The 26,254-nt window shown below is 39.7% G+C and overlaps 2 pseudogenes; both read right to left on the minus strand.

Moving 5' to 3' along the window:
• Positions 1 to 5,542: 5,542 nt before the first annotated feature.
• Positions 5,543 to 12,634, minus strand: LOC127123639 (MMS19 nucleotide excision repair protein homolog; annotated as a pseudogene).
• A 6,027-nt stretch (positions 12,635 to 18,661) lies between these two features.
• Positions 18,662 to 24,566, minus strand: LOC127123640 (MMS19 nucleotide excision repair protein homolog; annotated as a pseudogene).
• Positions 24,567 to 26,254: the final 1,688 nt, after the last annotated feature.

The raw sequence follows: 26,254 nt of genomic DNA on the forward strand, positions 1-26,254 counted from the left end.
AAAGATGCTTAGGAGATCTTGAAGAATTCCCATGAAGGAACCTCTAAGGTGAAGATGTCAAGACTTCAACTTCTTACCACCAAGTTTGAGAACTTAAGAATGAAGGAGGATGAGAGCATTCATGACTTTCACATGAATATCACTGAGATAGCTGTTGAAATGTATATTTCGTGTCGGGTTTTTGTTATCGTATCCACAAGGATTGTAAGATATCACCGTCGTTCGATGGTTGAATTAATTTTAGCTCAATGTAACAATAGGGTTTTGGTTTCAATCAAGTTATCTTGCATAAAAAGTAATTAATTGCGGTAAAAGTTATGGTTTGATTAAATGAGAAATATTGTCAAAGTTAGGTTTCAATGATCACTTTGCATGTATTTGCTCGGTCAACAATCTTATAAACTCCTTTAGATGATAAATAATTTCACAAAGTCCTCTCAATATGTTTCTCTCGAACACATATTGTGAGTTTTGCCATTTTGATCCATTGTTTCTCTCGAACACAATCTATCAAAATGACAACTTTTTGGTTCAACCTTATGGTGAACAAAATCATTCGTTACTATCTCTAGCTAACAAACAAGTTTGGATGAAAACCTAGGTCAAGAGTCGGTAAACATCTCTCGATCATAAACCAACACAAAGAGTTTTAAATAGAAACAAAGTTTTCATCATATATTTACCGTTAAAGAGTTTACATATGAGGATCCTTACATTTACACACAAAGCTAGTAATCACCTACATCTAACCTTGACAAATGGATGACTTAGCTACTCATTTTCATGGTAGCTTGGTCGGCAAGTAAGGAAAGAAGGTTGATCAACATCCAAGTCGGATAATCGAAGTTGGATGGGAATCCACCTTCTTTTTGTGGAAGATGGTTGCTAGATGAAGAGAAATGAAAAACTAGGGCATAAAAGCTCCCAAAACAATGCTGTAAAAATATCTCTAAAAAGTACAGAAATGGAAAAGTTGGTAAAAAATGAGGTATGGTGCCCAAAAGTGGCACCTGCTACTTATAGGCCACTGCTGGGCTGTCAAGTTCGCTAGGCGAGCAGAATGGCTCGCCTAGCGAGGGTCAAAAATGGGCACCTAAGGCCCTTGCGCCCAGAGAAAACAGGGCCTGCTGAACTGTGATGTTCGCCTAGCGAACATACCTTCGCCTAGCGAAGGACACGTGTCGCACCTCGAAAAAATGGGGATACGACTTCAAAGCGAAGCGCAATCGCACGCTCGCAATGATGGACTAAACAGAGTCGCCACCGAACTTTATTTATTCCTAAAAAGGAAAGGGGAAATATCGATAAAACCCACGACAAAAGAAAGGATAAGATATGGTCATCGCAACCAATATCAGGGTTCGGGAGTCGATTACGCAAGGGGAAGGTATTAGCACCCCTCACGTCCGTTGTACTCAACGGGAACCATTAGGTCAGTTGTGCGCATTAATGTTAGTTGAATTGTTAGGCTTTTCAGTTATTAGGTGGGAATGAAAGAATAGAAGACAGGAGAAATGTTTTTGGATTTTTGACGAAGGACTAAACCTAAGTTTTTTATTAGTGGGCCTGACAAGATTTACGAATCCTGCTCCTACGTATCTCAAAAGAGAAATCAAGGCTTACGTAGTTCTGGGTAGAAAAATGTTTGTTTGTTGGTCGATTTTAGCGAAGGCTATACTGTATTAATCGACGAAAACATTGTTTTACCCAAAACAGATGAGGAGTGGACGCATACCACACATCGAACGGATTTATAGATCTACATTCGGAAAAGCGTCGTTTATCTCTACTCAACAATCGTGGCCGAAACATTGTTTTGTATCACTTAAGACAATATACCTTTCGTTTATGAAAAAGGTTTTTGATTAGTCGCACAACGGCGAGAAAAGGAATTTGATTGGTTTGATGTATTTTGAGTGATGGCGAGAACTTGGATGAGCGAGATATACATCTCGAATCCTAGCCTCAGGAGTGCATGGTATACACCATGTTCCATTTCCATCTTTATTGAAAAAGTATTAAGGTATGAATTAGGTATTTTGAAGTTTGAAAGACGAGTACTTGTGACCTACAAGCTCTTACAGCTTGGGTCTAATACTCGGGACTACGTCTGGACATTCCACCCAGGCAGTCGGTTTCTTTCCCATATTGCTAAGAAAATGATTCGAATATTTATGAATATTTTGGAGGGAAGACGAATATTTATGGCTTACAAGCTCTTACAGCTTGAGCCTAATATTCGGGATTACAACTGGATATTCCCTCCAGGTAATCTTTTTCTTCCAACTTTATTGAGAAGATGGTTTAAGATATTTGCAGGTGTTTTAGAGAGAAGACAAATATTTATGACTTGCAAGCTCTTACAGCTTGAGCCTAATATTCGGGATTACGACTGGACATTCCATCCAGGTAACCTTTTTCTTCGCTTTTTATTTAGAAAATGATTTGAACATTAAAGAGAAGACGAATATTAACGGCTTACAAGCTCTTACAGCTTGAGCCTAATATTCGGGATTACGACTGGACCTTCCATCCAGGTAACCTTTTTCTTCGCATTTTATTTAGAAAATGATTTGGATATTAGAGAGAAGACGAATATTTATGGCTTGCAAGCTCTTACAGCTTGAGCCTAATATTCGGGATTACGACTGGACCTTCCATCCAGGTAACCTTTTTCTTCGCATTTTATTTAGAAAATGATTTGGATATTAGAGAGAAGACGAATATTTATGGCTTGCAAGCTCTTACAGCTTGAGCCTAATATTCGGGATTACGACTGGACATTCCATCCAGGTAACCTTTTTCTTCGCTTTTTATTTAGAAAATGATTTGATTATTAAATTAAAACAATTAAAGTACCGAAGTTTGAAACTATTGGAAGTAAAGTTGATGTTGCTTAAGAGCTCATTGTAAAAAGGATGCAATTAAAGGATACCAAATTTATGTTATTATGTGATATTTATCATTATTATTTTTTTGAATGGTTTTTCTTTTTATCAAAGCCATTAAGATGACTTATCATGATTTAAACACACCTCACCTAAAAAATTATATTTTACATAAATCCCAAAGAAAGAAAAAATCAATTAAGTTATATTAAAAATAAAAATGAATAAACAAAAGAAACATATTAATTAAGTAGTAATTAAATGTGAGGATTAAGAGAAATATGAGAGAGTCACAAAAAATGCTAAAAATACAAAGAACAACATGCCCAGGTATTGAACCCAGAACCAAATAGGCAATTAGCTATCTCCATCCCCACGAGGCCACGAATAGTCAGCTGTTATATTAATAGCGAAACAAATATATGGCCCAGAATAAATAAAATAACAAAAACTAACTAAAAAAAAGTGAAATGGGCCATAGGAACTTGGGCTAAGACAAAGCCAAGTGCCCAACAGTCCCTTAGACTGACTGGGTCCGGGTCGAAGGAAACCCAATTCATTTCCTTGCCCAACGTGGGAATACCACGGGAAGACGAAAAGGAAGAGAGCAACCGCCTGCTGTAAGGGGGACACGTGGGGAATGACATTTTCAAACCAACAGTCACGTGGAAACTTGGAAAAGTAAAGGAGAGTCAAATGAAACAACCAGCTTTGGGCAGTGGGAAAGGCATCACCATTAATGGCTTTAAAGCCTTGATAAGATAGGGTTCAAATAAACCAGCAGACAATGAAAACAAAACCATTCAACTTCGCTTCCGACTCAATCTCTCTCTGCTTAAAACACTCACTTCTCTTGCTCAACAATTAGATTCATTTTCGAACAACAATAGAAAATTAGCAACATGACAGTAATGCGAACACGCGAGAAAAATAATCTTGAAGCTATGTCAAAGGCGAAATAGATCAAAGATGGCACTAACCCGTTGCAGCTTGGATTGATCGACGAAAACGGAGGTAATGCTTTTCCTCACTATTGCTTTGGTTTACCCTTTGAGTCGTTCGCGGATTCCCTATGGGGTTTCGCCGTTTCTCCTCTTCTTTTCGTCAAAGTCCTTTCGTTTCCGCCTCCTTGCTGTTTTTTTTTAATCCTAGGGTTTTTCGGCTGATATCCTCTTCTCCATTTTTTTTCTTGATTAGGGTTTCTTCCTCCTTTTATACTCACCCGATTTAGGGTTTTGAGCTGGTTACCCAGATCAAAAGGGGTACCCCTGCGAAATCTTTTAGGGTGCTCAGTTGGTTTGCCTCATTTCGGTGCTTAGTCTGGAAAAGGTAATATGATCCGTGCACTTTCTTCTTGAATTTGTCTTGATTCCAAATTTGGGATTTTTGAATTTTTACTGCCTTGTCTAACATGTTTTTTTTTACTGCAGTGAATTCGGGTTTGGAGGGTTCATGAATTTGCACAGGGTTGTGGGTGAGTTTTATTTTCTGGATGTGAGTCCCAAGTGAATGAATCAGTTATGATGAAATATATAGGTTGTTGGTTAGGAATTGGTTGAATTGAAATTGAATTCTGTTAGACACTCAATCGAAAAACCGGTTATCAGTTGTTGAAGGTTGGATCAATATTGCAGGTTGATTGCAAGGTTATTATGCTGACTTATTGTGATGTTTGCAGGGAGTCTGTTGTGAAAGCCTTTTGAGGTGCGAGTCTGCTTGAATGAAGTTGTCCACCAGAAGCATCTTTAAAAACACATGACTACCAATATGAGCAAGAGCACTTTTAATCCGTTCGTGTCCTTGAAGCTCATCAACACAATGTGAGACACTTTCTCCGTTCCCATATGTTTCTCTTCTATTATGGTGTTTTGACATTGATGCGGGAAACTTGATTTCTAACCAACTAATTTTGGTTACAGGGATGTTTCTAGGATGGAGGCTTGGCCTCAATAAAGTGGCAAACCACGTTGCTAGCAGACCGCGCTCCCTTAGATTTTGATTTAAAGGTGGCGGATGAAATCAGTTTTGAGGACGTTGCTTATCGGGGTTCCTTAGAGTCTGGTGCTCATGACCGCAGCTCTGTGGGATTCGATCTTGATCTAAACAGGTTGGACGAGACTCCTGAAGCTGGATCTTTCTCTATAGGCAAAATGGATATTCCTTTACCAAGTAAACAACCTTCATTGTCCAGTGGGTTATCTAATGGTGGAAGTGTCTCAAGAGACTTCGATTTAAATAATGGACCAGGACTTGATGAAGTTAGCACCGAAGTCCCCACTCGTACTCCGCAGATGAAAAGTACTATCCCATTCTCAACTTCTGTTCATAGCACCAGAACAAATAATACAGAATTTGGGAATTATTCTTCATGGTTTTCTCCCGGCAATTCGTATTCTGCAATTACTGTCAGAAGAGTGCACGCCCAGTCCAGTTCCAGCTGCGTCTCAAAAGTATCTCTGGCCTCATTTGTGTAAGATTTGGAAAGATAAGTTGCATTTCCTTACGAGAATCCTGCATTATTTATCTGAAGCCTATAGTGATTTGGACATGAACTGTGATAAATGCAGGTCTTTGATCAAGCTTGGTTTTGATTTTTTTGTGTTAATGCTGTGATTCTATGGCTCTTTCTTTGCAGCAATCCTTGCACTTTCATTTTACTCCTGATCAAACCAGGCAATTTCATTCTTAAGCACGACAGCCAGCATTTTCTCCCTCACACGTTTCGTAAGATTTTCGCCAACAATATCCCAGAAGAAGTGTTGCAATATGTTGAAGATAAATGCAGTTGATGAAAGACCAATCAACAAGTAGCAGTACTTATTTATTTCTCGAATCATGTATCTGTGTTCCGGATTGTAATAGATACTAAGAACAGCACTAAGAACATAAGCAAAAAATGCTAAGTGACCCACAAACAAATGAACCGATTGAGCCAATTAAAGCGTAAAGCCCTTCGGGAGAGTTCATTTTAACTAGTCTCCAGAACGAACTGGCTTGATCTTTGAAGGCAAGCTTTTCGTGCTTGTAATTTGGATGAGATGCATCTAGGGATAAACTGAAATCTGATGGTAGAGAAATCAGACAATCTACATGAGTACGGTGATCGTCCATAAGAAGAATTCCTAGTAATTACCGGCGAGCTAACCGAGTTTCTTGAACTTGAAGGCCTTTATCCTCAAATGGAGAATTAAAATCCATGCAATTTCCTGCTTGGCTCCAAATCTCCACAGCAAATTGCACTACAAACTTTTCTGCACCCCCCATGTTCATGAATCCATGGAAGTAGCTTGCAAGAATAGCACTCCAAAAGTTGAACAGCAGTTTCAATAGACTGTAAACTTTTATGGACATAGACCTCAGATAGATTGGCAAATATAGCTCCTTCCAGCCCTTGAAGAATTGTAAGCATATTTTGCATGCTAGTCATGCCTATATCGGATAATGCTTCTACTTTGAGTGAAAAAGGTAGAGCAATATCATCAAGCGATAGTAGTTCCATAATTTTGTCTACAACAAAACTCCTGTAGCTCATAGCTTTTTCAGACTCACTGAAGTTTTGAACAAACAAACCAATATGAAATAATGCTTTTCAATGTGGCATTCCATAGTACTGTTTTGTCAAAATCCTCTACGATAATTGCCATGAATTTCTTCAAAATATTCTCAAATGTTGATTTTGGTATTGGGAAAACATCTAGATGAAACATTGCCAGAATCAGCAAACCCTTCACTCCAATGTATATATCACGATCAGGGGGACATCTGTCATCACTTACTGCTAAGACTGAACCAAAGGCATTAAATAGAAATGCTGAGAAACTATGAAGTATGGTGAAATATGTCCCATGTTTTTCCTCAGACAAAGTAACTAATTCCCTGCATCCTGCAAGTAGTTCTATACAAAGATAGAGGAATCCGAAGTTAACACTTTGTGAGGCAAAACTACCACCATTTTGCAAGCCATCGGTGTTACTAGCAGAAAATCCCAAATTATCCATCATTCTTGAGAGAAGACTTTGAAACACGGCATTGCAGGAAGGAATGGAAGTCTTGGCAGTAAGATAGAGAATACGACCGATAGCATGTAACTTCTTCTTTTCTTGTACAGAAATAGTGTTGTAATTCTCATAAGAGGAAATGTTATTGATAATAAAATTGACATCCTCATCATCAATTATCAAGCTAATTAACTGACTGCTATTTTGCACAATAAGCTCTTGAAGGAGGGACAGAGCTTCAATTACAACTTCATTCTTTGGAAAGTCAATACCATCTATGGGTGCTAGACTAAAAGACAAATCTGGCTCATCCAAGTAAGTATTTATGGTGTCTTTTAATGAAGACCAAACCGCCTTAGCATATTTTGCAATTCTCTCGGATCCATACTTGACGGAGCAAGCTCTAAGATATTGTAAGGGATCAATCTTTGCTGAATGTAGTGAAGAAGAAAGTTTCTCAAGAAACAGAGGAATAACAAATGGTCCAAAAACTGGTGTAGAAGAGAATGCATGCATCAGAGTTCTTGACAGCATAAGGGCTGTCAAATGATCAATCTCAGGCCTGGTGAAAGTCTTCTGCTTTAACAGTTTCTCAAGTTCAATTAATCCACCTTGATCTGAGTCAGAACAATTAATTTGAACATTACTTTCACCAACTGCTCCTTGCTGATTTCCAGGAGATTTATTAGCAACCTGTCTAGCTTCTTCTTGAAGACTGTCCTGCCAGTAACTTCAGTAATATGTCCACTCCTCCAGGTTGAATTGTTGAGTTCCAGAATCCCTCAGCACCGCTGGAGAGATTTTTCAATGTTCCTGTCAATAAACTTTCAACTACATTTTCCGTTTTCAAGCCAATTCGCAACTACTCCAAGGCACGGCTATTACTCCTTCAGTTGAAAATATTTTGGAACCAACGTAACCTTTTCCTTAAACCGATCATTTCCCCCAAATGCAGTCTTAGAGCCTCTTACTCAAATCTTAAGCAAAGCAAACAAAACTCAAAGATGTGTAAAACATATCGCTACACCTCCTTGTACACAATTTGATCAAACCATGTTTACGGGTGTAAGTTCTTTAACGCAGCCTGACCAGTTATTACACCAAAGTAATAACTGATTTTATCACATGATAAAGGATTCCATGTCTTGCTTGACCAAGGGAAAATAATCAATCTATCTCAAGACAAATGGTGAGGCCCAAAGGTTTATGGAATAGCAGGTGGTGACAAGTCTACATGAAACGAGTTGGTGGATAGATTCATGACCAGATGAAATGATCATGAGGAGAAAAGAAAATGAATGATCGATGAGAGAAAAATAAAAATTTCAGGGCCAAAATCGGGGTATGACAGTTGCCCCTATTTAAGTATCTTCAACTAGAGAATATGAAGCAGGACACTCTTCATATGATCATAGTGGAAGATGATTAAATACTAAGAAGACCCGGATTTTGATCCTGAATCCCTATGACATGATGTGATATGATATGATATGATATGATATGATATGATATGATATGATACGATTTGACATGATATGATATGCATGAATGCATGATTTGTCTTTATTTTTTTTTATATTTTTTTTATTTTTATTTTTTTATTTTTTTAATTTTCTTCCCTGCTAGGGATATGATGGACCCTCAACAGGAGACGCTACTAGACAGACCAAACTATGGGGAATGCTGATGGTCCACAGGAAGACAGACAAATGGTAAGGAACAAACTTGCTGGGGAAACAGTCCTGCTGGAGAATCAGACACACACTGGGGAGTATTCAAAGTGAGATTTGGTGAACAGCATTCAGAGTACAAGAGAGTAAGTTCACAATTTGACTTACTAAGCCCGAATATGGAAATTTCCACAACATGTTCATGTATGACTTGACAACGCTGGGGAATAATCATGGAGAAAAACTCTTCAGAACAGGTTCATGTATGACCTGACACCGGAATAGAAGGTTCAATGACAGGTTCGTGCATGACCTGAATAGGATTGAACAAAGAATCTTCAGAGTAGGTTCAAGCATGACCGGACCCCGGAATAAAAAGGTTCAATGACAGGTTCATACAGGACCTGAATAGGATTGAACAAAGAATCTTCAGAGTAGGTTCAAGCATGACCGGACCCCGGAATAAAAAGGTTCAATGACAGGTTCATATAAGACCTGAATAGGATTGAACAAAGAATCTTCAGAGCAGGTTCAAGTATAACCTGACCCCGGAATAAAAGGGTTCAATGACAGGTTCGTACAAGACCTGAATAGGATTGAACAAAGGATCTTCAGAGCAGGTTCAAGTGTAACCTGACCCCGGAATAAAAAGGTTCAATGACAGGTTCGTACAAGACCTGAATAGGATTGAACAAAGGATCTTCAGAGCAGGTTCAAGTGTAACCTGACCCCGGAATAAAAAGGTTCAATGACAGGTTCGTACAAGACCTGAATAGGATTGAACAAAGAATCTTCAGAGCAGGTTCAAGTGTAACCTGACCCCGGAATAAAAAGGTTCAATGACAGGTTCGTACAAGACCTGAATAGGATTGAACAAAGGATCTTCAGAGCAGGTTCAAGTGTAACCTGACCCCGGAATAAAAAGGTTCAATGACAGGTTCGTACAAGACCTGAATAGGATTGAACAAAGGATCTTCAGAGCAGGTTCAAGTGTAACCGGACCCCGGAATAAAAAGGTTCAATGACAGGTTCGTACAAGACCTGAATAGGATTGAACAAAGAATCTTCAGAGCAGGTTCAAGCATGACCGGACCCCGGAATAAAAAGGTTCAATGACAGGTTCGTATAAGACCTGAATAGGATTGAACAAAGAATCTTCAGAGCAGGTTCAAGCATGACCGGACCCCGGAATAAAAAGGTTCAATGACAGGTTCGTATAAGACCTGAATAGGATTGAACAAAGAATCTTCAGAGCAGGTTCAAGTATAACCTGACCCCGGAATAAAAAGGTTCAATGACAGGTTCATATAAGACCTGAATAGGATTGAACAAAGGATCTTCAGAGCAGGTTCAAGGATGACCTGACCCCGGAATAACAACAATTGGACTTTGAAATGAGTTCTAGTAACAACTGAGCTTGGAATAATGCCTAGCAACAACTGATTTTTAGGAGACACCAATGAGTCTTGAAATAATTCCAGGGAATGACATAGGGGTTCTGGAACTTCGTCAGAATAAAAGTGACATGTCTGGGAATTCATCCGAGAGTAAAAGAAACAAATTCTGGAAATGCATCAGAATTACAAGTGATATTCCGGAAATACAACAGAATACAGACACATCTGGTAATACATCAAGGAAATTCTGGAAATACATCAGAATATAGACATATCAGAGAACACCTCAGATAGATGGTGAAACATCTGGAAATACATCAGACAAGTTATGGAAATTCATCAATAAACCAAGGAGTAATCCGGAAATTCATCGGATAATCCAAAAAGAAAATGAACCTTAATGGAAATTTTTTTAATAGGTGCCAACTGGGTTGGATTTGAAAATGACTGCAAAAACCGGATGATGGTTTAAGGGCACCAAAGACAAACTGGAATTAGAGGTCAAAGGATATAGGATCAACAACAAGACCTGGGTCAATGCAAAATGAGCACGAAGTACATTTCGGCCATGCATGATTTGTATTCTTTTATGCATGATATATGAATGATCATGCTATGCTGACACTTGGCAGACTGGGTTCTAGGCTTTTTATGGAAGCTCATGATTCCTCAACACCGAGAACTCAACCAAATATTTTATGATAGATGTTGCCAAAGGAAGATTCTATCCAGTTTGATAACCACAACTTTGCCAATGGGATCCTTTTGGAGGATTAATGAATCGTGCTAGCATAATTTTCAGGCACTCGTCTTAAACTCGATAGTTGTTGACGTATGGCAGAATTTGTTTGAGTAGTTTGAAAGCACGAAGAAAAGAGGTTCTGCCCCTCTGTGGCTCATCTTGCCCCAGTTTGTTGAGACTTTGGCAATGTTAACCTTGAGAGTGGGTTTGGAAACAACCTGCCATGAGACTACCTCGAGATGGCATGCCCCAAGCGTTTGTAACTTGCAGCGGTCCGAACTTGACTAACCAAATGCTGGAATGGTAGACTCTTGATTGATTGTCCTTTGGATAGCTGGACTCATTGAGCTCTGAGGTGGCTTGCCCCAGCCTAAGTCTTAAAGCAAAATACTCTTGGCTAACTGAACCATGGAGTGATTAGCTCGAATTAACTGATGCTCAAAGTGATTTGCCCTTGACTAGACTTCTTTCACTCCATCAAGTTCTTCAACTGTATATTGTTGGAATTTCTTTGACGCTAAGTGTTGACTTGCAAATAAGATTGTGCATTCAAAAAAAATGGTAATTTTAATGCAATGTTTATGCAAAAATTTGAAATCAAAGTTTATTGATATAAATGGGTGAAATACAGTGAACGAGTCATTGATAAGAACACAATGGTGATCAAGTCATTCACAGTATGCAAGTTGGTGCTATCAAAAATCGTTTGGAGTCAAGTTAACACAACCTGGTTATAGTATGCTTTCAAAATAAACCCTGCCTCAATTAGGTCTTTTAAGGGTTGTAACGTGGTCTGGTTCGCGGTTTCTTGAAACAAAAGGATATAAGGCTCAAAAATTTGTTTTTACCCACCCCTTCTTCTTGATGATCTCCAGTTCCTACGTTCAGTTAATTCAATACACGCATTCGACTTCCAAGAGGGTTCGAAGGTGTGATGAGGATTCAAGACGAATTTTCTTGAATGGCAGTCATCTTATTTTATTTTTGTTGAGGATTTAATGACCTCCTTTGATTGATCGATTTTATCCCTAATTTTGCCTGGACCGCTTCTTTGAAGCTTTTGGTCCATCGGGATGCCCTAACTTCTGCCTAAGTCATTTTGTGGTATTTGACTTAGCGGGCTTTTTCTATTTTTTAAAGGTGTTGACTGCCACATTATTGGTGGATGAGGATCAACCGACACTAATTTTAGCTTTTCTCAACTTCTTCGACACTTCAACATGTGCGCGAAGGATAACATGTGGTTGAACCTAATTGGAGGGTGTACATATGGACGATTTTTTTTTTGAAAAATCGAATGCACGATCAAACTATCTGAACACAACTACCCTGCCCCAGGTTAAGATTAAGGGTTTTAGATCCGAAATAAACACCAACTTCTAGGCTCAAAGTGGTTGACTAGGGATTAACTCCTTATCTCTTCAGTGTTTGGGGATTTGAAATAATGCCTTACATCATCGACAAGGTTTTACTCAAAAGCATACCACAACAATTTCAGGTGTTTCGTTTTCATCATCCTCCCTCCAATCTTTGTTAACATAACAGTTTGATAAACAAAAGTGAATGAGAGGAGTATTTTTGTTTTTTAACATAAGTGAAAAACGAGTGAATACGAATGGATCAATTCAAAAGATGCATAAACATGTCATTAATCTTACCAATTCAAATAAAACAACAATGTTTAAAAGCAAATAACAACCAACATGCAAAGAAACTACAAAGAAGTGTTGAAAACAACCAAGTGATTGCCAGCTTTAGGGAATTGATTTCTTCAAACTTGAAGATTGGGATCAACCAGCTTTTTGACATGATGATGATCTTCAAATTCTTTTCTTTCAATCTCATCGTCGAACGCAACCCTCTTGAATCCACTACTCACTTCTCCTTTCCTTTCATTGGTATAGGTCGTGACATTGGAAATCCAAGGCGGTGTCTCCATGCTCTTACCAGGAAACAATGATAGCTCACTAGCCACATCCCTGACATCTTCCTTGTGGTACAAAACCTTGAGGGGTCTCAAGGGTCCTTTCCCTTTCTCATTACCTGGCTCAGAAATCAGGGTATATGTACTTGACCCTTCCTCCTTGAGTGTTGGTGACCTTATGTCAATCAATCCTTGCAGCTTGAGCTTAAAACTCTTGCATTCCTCGATGGAGTGCCCCATTGTCCCAGTATGGTATTCGCACTTGACATTGGGATGATCTTCTTCAAAAACTAAGCTCTTCTTGTTAATCAGTCCTCGTACCAAGGCTTTTAGCGCACAGCAAGAATCTAGGTCATGTCCCAATGCCCCTTTATGGAATTCACACGTTGCATTTGGATTGTACCATGGAAGGTATGGTGACACAGGCGTGAGAGCTCGAGGGGTCACCAAAGCATTCTGGATCAGTAGCGGGTAGAGCTTGCTATATGGCACCGGAATCGAGTCATTGTGATCCTTGTTCCTCTTGTTCTGATTCTGATTTTTGTTTTGAACCTGGTTTTGGTGACTTTGAGGAGCAATAGCCAGAGGATGTTGATGATGACGCCTTGAGGGTGGTCTATATACTGGTAAATGAGGAGTTGCCACATAGAATTTCCCTTGACCTAGGGTAACACCAGATGGATGTGGCGTAGTAGCTCTCTTTGTTGCAGCAGCATATATTGGGTGACCCTCTTTTCTCAACAAGACCTGCAAGGTTTCCAAGACCCATCTCATTTGGCTCTTCAAAAGATTAAGTTCCTCCTTCAGTGCTTCCTGGCCATTTCTTAGCTCTTCCATCATCTCCTGAGACATGGTTCTTTGTTCTAACGCGTGTTGAGAATCACTTTGCTTCACGGACAAGAGATGGATGAGTTTTTTTTGGTATTTTGTCTGGAGAATGACATGCATTATGATGCGATGCAAATGCAATGAATGAATGCAATGCAAGCCATGCATATTTGCGTTTTTCTATACACGGGTTCAAAAGTTCGAGGTACTGATAAATTTGATTGCTTTTCCAAAAATAGGTTCTCACCAGGTATGGTCTAAGGTTTTTGAAAAAGTTCCTAGAGTCATGGATCCATTAGACTGTTTGCTACCTGCGGCAACTTACTTGCCGGGCATCAACTCCATCTAAAGAATCTACTCTAGGTGAGGTTCTCGTATCGATCTAACGAGAAATACATCTCGCAGACCCACACTACGCAACCATCTTTCCTAATGGGGTAAAGAACTAAGGTCCTACAAATGGTTCTCAGAGTCATGGATCCTAAAGAAAATATCGAAGCTTACGGCAACTTACTTGCCGAGCGACGACATCCTCTCAAGAATCTACTCTAAGTGAGGTTCTCGTACCGACCCAACGAGAAATACATCTCGCGGACCCGTACTACTCAACCTCGTCCTATCTTATGTCTTTACTCGAGACTCGGGTAAAAAGTCTTTCCCACAAGGTTTGCAATCAGAGTCTCTCCAAGGACCAAAGCATATCGAACCAATATAACAGATTATAGCAATATGACAATAAAGATAACAAAAATCAATAAAGAAAAGCCACATAGGTAAACACACAAAGGCACACAAACGACCTAACTAGGCTTGACTCGCTTAGGAACTGTGTCCCCAGCAGAGTCGCCATCTGTCGCACCTCGAAAAAATGGGGATACGACTTCAAAGCGAAGCGCAATCGCACGCTCGCAATGATGGACTAAACAGAGTCGCCACCGAACTTTATTTATTCCTAAAAAGGAAAGGGGAAATATCGATAAAACCCACGACAAAAGAAAGGATAAGATATGGTCATCGCAACCAATATCAGGGTTCGGGAGTCGATTACGCAAGGGGAAGGTATTAGCACCCCTCACGTCCGTTGTACTCAACGGGAACCATTAGGTCAGTTGTGCGCATTAATGTTAGTTGAATTGTTAGGCTTTTCAGTTATTAGGTGGGAATGAAAGAATAGAAGACAGGAGAAATGTTTTTGGATTTTTGACGAAGGACTAAACCTAAGTTTTTTATTAGTGGGCCTGACAAGATTTACGAATCCTGCTCCTACGTATCTCAAAAGAGAAATCAAGGCTTACGTAGTTCTGGGTAGAAAAATGTTTGTTTGTTGGTCGATTTTAGCGAAGGCTATACTGTATTAATCGACGAAAACATTGTTTTACCCAAAACAGATGAGGAGTGGACGCATACCACACATCGAACGGATTTATAGATCTACATTCGGAAAAGCGTCGTTTATCTCTACTCAACAATCGTGGCCGAAACATTGTTTTGTATCACTTAAGACAATATACCTTTCGTTTATGAAAAAGGTTTTTGATTAGTCGCACAACGGCGAGAAAAGGAATTTGATTGGTTTGATGTATTTTGAGTGATGGCGAGAACTTGGATGAGCGAGATATACATCTCGAATCCTAGCCTCAGGAGTGCATGGTATACACCATGTTCCATTTCCATCTTTATTGAAAAAGTATTAAGGTATGAATTAGGTATTTTGAAGTTTGAAAGACGAGTACTTGTGACCTACAAGCTCTTACAGCTTGGGTCTAATACTCGGGACTACGTCTGGACATTCCACCCAGGCAGTCGGTTTCTTTCCCATATTGCTAAGAAATTGATTCGAATATTTATGAATATTTTGGAGGGAAGACGAATATTTATGGCTTACAAGCTCTTACAGCTTGAGCCTAATATTCGGGATTACAACTGGATATTCCCTCCAGGTAATCTTTTTCTTCCAACTTTATTGAGAAGATGGTTTAAGATATTTGCAGGTGTTTTAGAGAGAAGACAAATATTTATGACTTGCAAGCTCTTACAGCTTGAGCCTAATATTCGGGATTACGACTGGACATTCCATCCAGGTAACCTTTTTCTTCGCTTTTTATTTAGAAAATGATTTGAACATTAAAGAGAAGACGAATATTAACGGCTTACAAGCTCTTACAGCTTGAGCCTAATATTCGGGATTACGACTGGACCTTCCATCCAGGTAACCTTTTTCTTCGCATTTTATTTAGAAAATGATTTGGATATTAGAGAGAAGACGAATATTTATGGCTTGCAAGCTCTTACAGCTTGAGCCTAATATTCGGGATTACGACTGGACCTTCCATCCAGGTAACCTTTTTCTTCGCATTTTATTTAGAAAATGATTTGGATATTAGAGAGAAGACGAATATTTATGGCTTGCAAGCTCTTACAGCTTGAGCCTAATATTCGGGATTACGACTGGACATTCCATCCAGGTAACCTTTTTCTTCGCTTTTTATTTAGAAAATGATTTGATTATTAAATTAAAACAATTAAAGTACCGAAGTTTGAAACTATTGGAAGTAAAGTTGATGTTGCTTAAGAGCTCATTGTAAAAAGGATGCAATTAAAGGATACCAAATTTATGTTATTATGTGATATTTATCATTATTATTTTTTTGAATGGTTTTTCTTTTTATCAAAGCCATTAAGATGACTTATCATGATTTAAACACACCTCACCTAAAAAATTATATTTTACATAAATCCCAAAGAAAGAAAAAATCAATTAAGTTATATTAAAAATAAAAATGAATAAACAAAAGAAACATATTAATTAAGTAGTAATTAAATGTGAGGATTAAGAGAAATATGAGAGAGTCACAAAAAATGCTAAAAATACAAAGAACAACATGCCCAGGTATTGAACCCAGAACCAAATAGGCAATTAGCTATCTCCATCCCCACGAGGCCACGAATAGTCAGCTGTTATATTAATAGCGAAACAAATATATGGCCCAGAATAAATAAAATAACAAAAACTAACTAAAAAAAAGTGAAATGGGCCATAGGAACTTGGGCTAAGACAAAGCCAAGTGCCCAACAGTCCCTTAGACTGACTGGGTCCGGGTCGAAGGAAACCCAATTCATTTCCTTGCCCAACGTGGGAATACCACGGGAAGACGAAAAGGAAGAGAGCAACCGCCTGCTGTAAGGGGGACACGTGGGGAATGACATTTTCAAACCAACAGTCACGTGGAAACTTGGAAAAGTAAAGGAGAGTCAAATGAAACAACCAGCTTTGGGCAGTGGGAAAGGCATCACCATTAATGGCTTTAAAGCCTTGATAAGATAGGGTTCAAATAAACCAGCAGACAATGAAAACAAAACCATTCAACTTCGCTTCCGACTCAATCTCTCTCTGCTTAAAACACTCACTTCTCTTGCTCAACAATTAGATTCATTTTCGAACAACAATAGAAAATTAGCAACATGACAGTAATGCGAACACGCGAGAAAAATAATCTTGAAGCTATGTCAAAGGCGAAATAGATCAAAGATGGCACTAACCCGTTGCAGCTTGGATTGATCGACGAAAACGGAGGTAATGCTTTTCCTCACTATTGCTTTGGTTTACCCTTTGAGTCGTTCGCGGATTCCCTATGGGGTTTCGCCGTTTCTCCTCTTCTTTTCGTCAAAGTCCTTTCGTTTCCGCCTCCTTGCTGTTTTTTTTTAATCCTAGGGTTTTTCGGCTGATATCCTCTTCTCCATTTTTTTTCTTGATTAGGGTTTCTTCCTCCTTTTATACTCACCCGATTTAGGGTTTTGAGCTGGTTACCCAGATCAAAAGGGGTACCCCTGCGAAATCTTTTAGGGTGCTCAGTTGGTTTGCCTCATTTCGGTGCTTAGTCTGGAAAAGGTAATATGATCCGTGCACTTTCTTCTTGAATTTGTCTTGATTCCAAATTTGGGATTTTTGAATTTTTACTGCCTTGTCTAACATGTTTTTTTTTACTGCAGTGAATTCGGGTTTGGAGGGTTCATGAATTTGCACAGGGTTGTGGGTGAGTTTTATTTTCTGGATGTGAGTCCCAAGTGAATGAATCAGTTATGATGAAATATATAGGTTGTTGGTTAGGAATTGGTTGAATTGAAATTGAATTCTGTTAGACACTCAATCGAAAAACCGGTTATCAGTTGTTGAAGGTTGGATCAATATTGCAGGTTGATTGCAAGGTTATTATGCTGACTTATTGTGATGTTTGCAGGGAGTCTGTTGTGAAAGCCTTTTGAGGTGCGAGTCTGCTTGAATGAAGTTGTCCACCAGAAGCATCTTTAAAAACACATGACTACCAATATGAGCAAGAGCACTTTTAATCCGTTCGTGTCCTTGAAGCTCATCAACACAATGTGAGACACTTTCTCCGTTCCCATATGTTTCTCTTCTATTATGGTGTTTTGACATTGATGCGGGAAACTTGATTTCTAACCAACTAATTTTGGTTACAGGGATGTTTCTAGGATGGAGGCTTGGCCTCAATAAAGTGGCAAACCACGTTGCTAGCAGACCGCGCTCCCTTAGATTTTGATTTAAAGGTGGCGGATGAAATCAGTTTTGAGGACGTTGCTTATCGGGGTTCCTTAGAGTCTGGTGCTCATGACCGCAGCTCTGTGGGATTCGATCTTGATCTAAACAGGTTGGACGAGACTCCTGAAGCTGGATCTTTCTCTATAGGCAAAATGGATATTCCTTTACCAAGTAAACAACCTTCATTGTCCAGTGGGTTATCTAATGGTGGAAGTGTCTCAAGAGACTTCGATTTAAATAATGGACCAGGACTTGATGAAGTTAGCACCGAAGTCCCCACTCGTACTCCGCAGATGAAAAGTACTATCCCATTCTCAACTTCTGTTCATAGCACCAGAACAAATAATACAGAATTTGGGAATTATTCTTCATGGTTTTCTCCCGGCAATTCGTATTCTGCAATTACTGTCAGAAGAGTGCACGCCCAGTCCAGTTCCAGCTGCGTCTCAAAAGTATCTCTGGCCTCGTTTGTGTAAGATTTGGAAAGATAAGTTGCATTTCCTTACGAGAATCCCGCATTATTTATCTGAAGCCTATAGTGATTTGGACATGAACTGTGATAAATGCAGGTCTTTGATCAAGCTTGGTTTTGATTTTTTTGTGTTAATGCTGTGATTCTATGGCTCTTTCTTTGCAGCAATCCTTGCACTTTCATTTTACTCCTGATCAAACCAGGCAATTTCATTCTTAAGCACGACAGCCAGCATTTTCTCCCTCACACGTTTCGTAAGATTTTCGCCAACAATATCCCAGAAGAAGTGTTGCAATATGTTGAAGATAAATGCAGTTGATGAAAGACCAATCAACAAGTAGCAGTACTTATTTATTTCTCGAATCATGTATCTGTGTTCCGGATTGTAATAGATACTAAGAACAGCACTAAGAACATAAGCAAAAAATGCTAAGTGACCCACAAACAAATGAACCGATTGAGCCAATTAAAGCGTAAAGCCCTTCGGGAGAGTTCATTTTAACTAGTCTCCAGAACGAACTGGCTTGATCTTTGAAGGCAAGCTTTTCGTGCTTGTAATTTGGATGAGATGCATCTAGGGATAAACTGAAATCTGATGGTAGAGAAATCAGACAATCTACATGAGTACGGTGATCGTCCATAAGAAGAATTCCTAGTAATTACCGGCGAGCTAACCGAGTTTCTTGAACTTGAAGGCCTTTATCCTCAAATGGAGAATTAAAATCCATGCAATTTCCTGCTTGGCTCCAAATCTCCACAGCAAATTGCACTACAAACTTTTCTGCACCCCCCATGTTCATGAATCCATGGAAGTAGCTTGCAAGAATAGCACTCCAAAAGTTGAACAGCAGTTTCAATAGACTGTAAACTTTTATGGACATAGACCTCAGATAGATTGGCAAATATAGCTCCTTCCAGCCCTTGAAGAATTGTAAGCATATTTTGCATGCTAGTCATGCCTATATCGGATAATGCTTCTACTTTGAGTGAAAAAGGTAGAGCAATATCATCAAGCGATAGTAGTTCCATAATTTTGTCTACAACAAAACTCCTGTAGCTCATAGCTTTTTCAGACTCACTGAAGTTTTGAACAAACAAACCAATATGAAATAATGCTTTTCAATGTGGCATTCCATAGTACTGTTTTGTCAAAATCCTCTACGATAATTGCCATGAATTTCTTCAAAATATTCTCAAATGTTGATTTTGGTATTGGGAAAACATCTAGATGAAACATTGCCAGAATCAGCAAACCCTTCACTCCAATGTATATATCACGATCAGGGGGACATCTGTCATCACTTACTGCTAAGACTGAACCAAAGGCATTAAATAGAAATGCTGAGAAACTATGAAGTATGGTGAAATATGTCCCATGTTTTTCCTCAGACAAAGTAACTAATTCCCTGCATCCTGCAAGTAGTTCTATACAAAGATAGAGGAATCCGAAGTTAACACTTTGTGAGGCAAAACTACCACCATTTTGCAAGCCATCGGTGTTACTAGCAGAAAATCCCAAATTATCCATCATTCTTGAGAGAAGACTTTGAAACACGGCATTGCAGGAAGGAATGGAAGTCTTGGCAGTAAGATAGAGAATACGACCGATAGCATGTAACTTCTTCTTTTCTTGTACAGAAATAGTGTTGTAATTCTCATAAGAGGAAATGTTATTGATAATAAAATTGACATCCTCATCATCAATTATCAAGCTAATTAACTGACTGCTATTTTGCACAATAAGCTCTTGAAGGAGGGACAGAGCTTCAATTACAACTTCATTCTTTGGAAAGTCAATACCATCTATGGGTGCTAGACTAAAAGACAAATCTGGCTCATCCAAGTAAGTATTTATGGTGTCTTTTAATGAAGACCAAACCGCCTTAGCATATTTTGCAATTCTCTCGGATCCATACTTGACGGAGCAAGCTCTAAGATATTGTAAGGGATCAATCTTTGCTGAATGTAGTGAAGAAGAAAGTTTCTCAAGAAACAGAGGAATAACAAATGGTCCAAAAACTGGTGTAGAAGAGAATGCATGCATCAGAGTTCTTGACAGCATAAGGGCTGTCAAATGATCAATCTCAGGCCTGGTGAAAGTCTTCTGCTTTAACAGTTTCTCAAGTTCAATTAATCCACCTTGATCTGAGTCAGAACAATTAATTTGAACATTACTTTCACCAACTGCTCCTTGCTGATTTCCAGGAGATTTATTAGCAACCTGTCTAGCTTCTTCTTGAAGACTGTCCTGCCAGTAACTTCAGTAATATGTCCACTCCTCCAGGTTGAATTGTTGAGTTCCAGAATCCCTCAGCACCGCTGGAGAGATTTTTCAATGTTCCTGTCAATAAACTTTCAACTACATTTTCCGTTTTCAAGCCAATTCGCAACTACTCCAAGGCACGGCTATTACTCCTTCAGTTGAAAATATTTTGGAACCAACGTAACCTTTTCCTTAAACCGATCATTTCCCCCAAATGCAGTCTTAGAGCCTCTTACTCAAATCTTAAGCAAAGCAAACAAAACTCAAAGATGTGTAAAACATATCGCTACACCTCCTTGTACACAATTTGATCAAACCATGTTTACGGGTGTAAGTTCTTTAACGCAGCCTGACCAGTTATTACACCAAAGTAATAACTGATTTTATCACATGATAAAGGATTCCATGTCTTGCTTGACCAAGGGAAAATAATCAATCTATCTCAAGACAAATGGTGAGGCCCAAAGGTTTATGGAATAGCAGGTGGTGACAAGTCTACATGAAACGAGTTGGTGGATAGATTCATGACCAGATGAAATGATCATGAGGAGAAAAGAAAATGAATGATCGATGAGAGAAAAATAAAAATTTCAGGGCCAAAATCGGGGTATGACAACACGCTTCAACCTTCGCCCCAGCGAGGTTGAGAGGTTTTGCTACTGTAATGTTCGCTGGGGACTCGCTAGAGCTTCGCCTAGCGAGTGAGTGCTGGCTGCGTTTTTCACCAAAACAGACTGAACTCGCTACCACCTTCGCCTTCAGCTCGCCTAGCAAATTAATTTGACAATTTACTGGAGCAGTTCGCCTGGAACTCGCCTAGCGAACCAATGCTTCGCCACAGCCTCGCCTAGTGAGCAGGCTGATGAAATGCTTGTATGCTTTGGTTCCTTTGCCAATTTTCTTGTGTCTTCATTTTCAATTAGTTCATGTCTTTCCTGCACAATAACACACAAATCAAAGGCACCCAGCTTGTTTATCAATGTAATGCATTCCATGTAAAACAAATGTGGTTTTGACAGTTTTAGCATGGAAAAAGAGTGAAAGATGCCCACATATGATAGCTCAAACAAGCACTTTTGGGCATCTAATAACTCTCCCCAACTAGATTCTTGCTTGTCCTCAAGCAAAGTATGCCTCTTGAAGGACAAAAGGATTTGCTTAAAGAAAATGGTTTCTCCGAAGTTGGATAAACGGCTCAAACACAAGCGAAATCAGCAAATACAAGTTCCCAATGGTTCGAATAAAATAATACATAAGAACTAAAACTTAAATAGCAATGCAAAATATTTATCTATCTACAACAATACTATTCTGAATGAATCATCCTATCTCTCCTCTTCGAATAAGGAATGAAGATTCTGCGCGTTTGCAACCGCGGGACTAATCTCACTCTCTAACAAATAATGAAGATATCAAATAGATTCATACAATGTCTAACAATTAAAAGTGGTACTGTGGAAGCATAAAGATCACTAAGGGCTTTTCGGTTGAAGCTTGGTTAGGGTAACAAACAAGGGTCATTTCTAAGGCCATTGAAACGAAAGTGCCGATGCAAAAGAGACATTCACAGTATTATTCACACTACTCGACTTTGTTTCATTTGTTTCTTATTTGAAACCTTCACAACACATATTCCACAACTCAATTTTTATTTTTTACTATTTTTCTTCCAAGCAAGCATTCATTTTCCTTTTTTCTATTTTTGTTCTTTTCTTTCACATCAAATATACAAAACAGATGTTTCTTTTCTATATTTTCTATACATATATTTTTCTATGCTTGCTCGGTTTTTCTTTTCTTTTTCAAGAGTTGTGGTACTTACCAATTCTTTTTCGTTCTCCCCAACTTATTTCTTCCACACCCTAAGTGAATGCTCTTAACTTTTTACGGCAAAAGAACAATAATCAAGATTTTCCGGGTTGTAAAAAAAAGATTTTTGAGATCTCGCTTTATTTCAAGCCGAGATTCAACTGTTTAGGCTCAAAGGGGTTAACAAATACTCTCTCTGCTCACAAGTAAGTTGTTTTTGGATGTAGTTGTGCTCGAAAGAAAACAAGTGCCTTGATCATTTCTAATTGCTTCCACAATTTCACAATAATAAAAGACAAATAATGAATCACATGAATCAACAAAACTTATTAGAATCCAGCATTTAAGTGAACAATGGAGGTTTCCTCACAATTTGTGGTTTTAAGTTCTAGATGAAGCATTCATTCAATTATGTTGCAAAAAGACAATATTCAATTTACCACAAAGAGTAAAGTTCCTAATGCATTCTAAAATTCTAGCCGACGGTAACCATGTACCTTAGCTTCATTCACTTGTTTATTCTTATCATTGCCATCCAAGCTCGGATGCACCTTCATTGGGTACTTCTTGAGGAGCAACCAATCTAGAAGGGTTTGCCACTCAATCAACCAAAAATTTATTAAACACACAAAATTAAAAACATAAATAAATAACATTAACATAAAATATAAATTTGTTCATGGGGGACAAAACACCCCAATAGTACAACCCAAAATCAAGATACAAAATCCGAAAATACAAATAGAAATAACATAAAAACTGAATACACACAAAAACTTAACCCACTAAGGGCTCAGGACTCCTCCTCGCTACCGGCCTCAGAACCGGTAGCCTCATCATCAACATCATCATCATCAGCATCATCAGCATCAGCGCCCACCCCCTCACCATAGACTGGCCTGTCCACAGGCCAATTAGCGTTAAGCATAAACTGCTCACGCGCCAACAATGCTCGAGCACCGGAGGGGTCATTACCTTGCAGTTCCAACCTCTGCATACTGTTGTGCATATCAATCATAGCTCTTTGGGATGCCGCCATCCACTCAAAACTGTAGTCACACACCGCTCGTAGGTAGGGATCAAGTCCGGGAGTAGAAGCACTAGGACCATCAGCAGCCCGAGTACTTCCTGAGGCTGCACTGCCACCGGTAGTCTTTGGTCTACAATATTTAGCCACATACCGATCATCGATAGGGGCCGGGATCCTAACCTGCCCACGAGACGGAAGTCTCACCCTTGCCTGAACGCATAAGCTCATGATCAAACATGGGAAAGCCAGGGGACAATTAACACGAGCCCCCGACTTAAGCCCGCTCTCGACCACGGTCTTCAGCTCATTGGCGATTATCCTCGCCACATCTATCTCGACATTTGTGAGGATGGAATGGACCAAATGTGCCACTGGGATCGGCACAGTAGAGGTGTGTGATTTAGGCTGGATGTTGGTTAAAACCAAGAGCAGTATCAGCTGAGCCATGGGAGTCATGTCCTCCCGGTGATACCTCACTGGAACCCCAGATGGGTTCGGCTCAACAGATTTCCCAGGTAAAAGCAGGGCGGCGGTAATGGCAGGGACATCTCGGTGAAGCCTTAGGTCGGTGTGGTATTGGTCTCTCTGGTCAGCTCCCAGCTGGAGCGGTTCCCCTAGGATTCGGTTGATAGCATCCCGGTCAAATGGAATTGTACGCCCGGCAACTCTAGAAACCCAAGTAAAGGGCTCGTCGTCGTCGGGTAGTGCGTTAGCATAAAACTCCCGCACTGTCGCAATGTCGTAATGCTCAACGGGACTAATCAACCTATCCCACTTCTTTGCGTCTATCAACCCGGCGAAAGTTCTGTAAGTGCCCTGTGGGTTGATCAGAAAGCGCTTCTCTGGAAGTATCTTCCGCTTTTCCAGAGCGATGTACCGCGCAGCCTGTTTTGGACCGACAAACTTGTCGTGGTCGAATTGAATAGGCACGGTACGAGAAGTACTTGTTCCCTTTCTTTTCTTACCTGCTCCAGATCTTGACTCCATCTGTAAAATGTACAAAGAAACAACACACACCAAACAACAGATTAGCCAACAAAGCAAAATTTAAAATACTGCCTTGCTCGCTGCTGCTTCGCCTAGCGAAGTGGCAGCGAACGCTCGCCCCAGGTTCGCCTAGCGAGTGCTAGCGAACCTTACGGGTTTTGGGGTTTTCTGCATTTTCAAAGTTTTTTTCCCCCAATACCCATACTCTAATGGTTCCCACATCAGAACCTAATGATTTCTCATGAAAATTAATCGTTCTATGCTATTGGGGATTGCCTAATTGCATGCAAAATCGAAAGTAACACTAAATCCCCAATTTGAAAACCTAAATCTCCAAAAATTGCAAACTCCAAAATACCACATGCAACCTCAATGTTCCCATACCACACTCATCCTATTTGCCATTCACATTTGGAATTTAAGAGTTCAACAAAAAGAAAGATGTAGTAGGGCAAACCTTAGTTACACGGATTTGGAAATGTGAAGTGAGACGAGTTTGCAATCGACCGAAAAGAGCAAGTGTTGGTGATAAAGATGCAAATGAGAGAGTTTGAGAAGCGTAGCACTAATTCCTCAGCAGAGCCGTTCAGAATTTTTTTTGAAGGTTTGGGGCAAAATGGCCCTGCTGAGATTTAAATAGTAAACAGTACTGCAGCGCTCGCTGCTGCCTCGCCTAGCGAGCAGCTAGCGAGCATGCTCGCTACTGCCTCGCCTAGCGAGCTGCAAGCGAGTATGACAGCAAGTGCATTGGCAAATGCAGCACTTGCAAGTCATCCAGCATGGGTTTAGCACAGTGTACTCAATACAACATAAAACATAAAACAGTAAATACTTACAATGTTGGGGTGCCTCCCAACTAGCGCTTGTTTAACGTCGGCTAAGCTCGACGGTGCGATGCTCACAGAGGAGCATCGAGCGGCTGAGCACAACTCTCGCGATCCACATGACCGCCGAGATACACTTTCAATCGTTGGCCATTCACGGTCCAACTATCTTTCTTGTCCATGTCTTCAATGACAATGGCCCCGTACTCTTTTACTTCTTTCACCCGAAATGGCCCGGACCATTTTGATTTCAACTTCCCGGGAAACAACTTCAACCGGGAGTTGAACAATAGGACCAATTGTCCGGGCACAAATTCTTTGTTACGGATCTTCTTGTCGTGATACTTCTTTGCTTTTTCCTTGTACAACCAACTTGAGTGGTATGCGGCATTGCGCATCTCCTCCAACTCAAGTAGTTGTACTTTCCTTTTTTCACCGGCCGACTCATTTTCAAAATTTAAAAACTTTAGGGCCCACAAGGCCTTGTGCTCCAATTCAACCGGCAAATGGCAAGTTTTACCAAATACCAATTGAAAGGGAGTTAGGCCAATTGGAGCTTTAAAGGCCGTACGGTAGGCCCATAATGCTTCGTCCAATTTTTGGGACCACTCTTTTTTAGAATTAGACACGGTTTTTTCTAGGATTCTCTTAATCTCTCGATTAGAGACCTCCGCTTGCCCGTTAGCCTGAGGGTGATACGGAGTTGTCACCCTATACGATACACCATAATGTTTTAGAATTGTTTCCAAAGGTGCATTGCAAAAGTGTGACCCTCCGTCACTTATCAACACTCGGGGGGTTCCAAAACGGGAAAATATGTTTTTCTTTAAAAAATTTATCACCGTTTTGGCATCCGCCCGAGGT

Source organism: Lathyrus oleraceus, chromosome 2 (assembly GCF_024323335.1).
Source record: "Lathyrus oleraceus cultivar Zhongwan6 chromosome 2, CAAS_Psat_ZW6_1.0, whole genome shotgun sequence".
NCBI classification, from domain to species: Eukaryota; Viridiplantae; Streptophyta; class Magnoliopsida; order Fabales; family Fabaceae; genus Lathyrus; species Lathyrus oleraceus.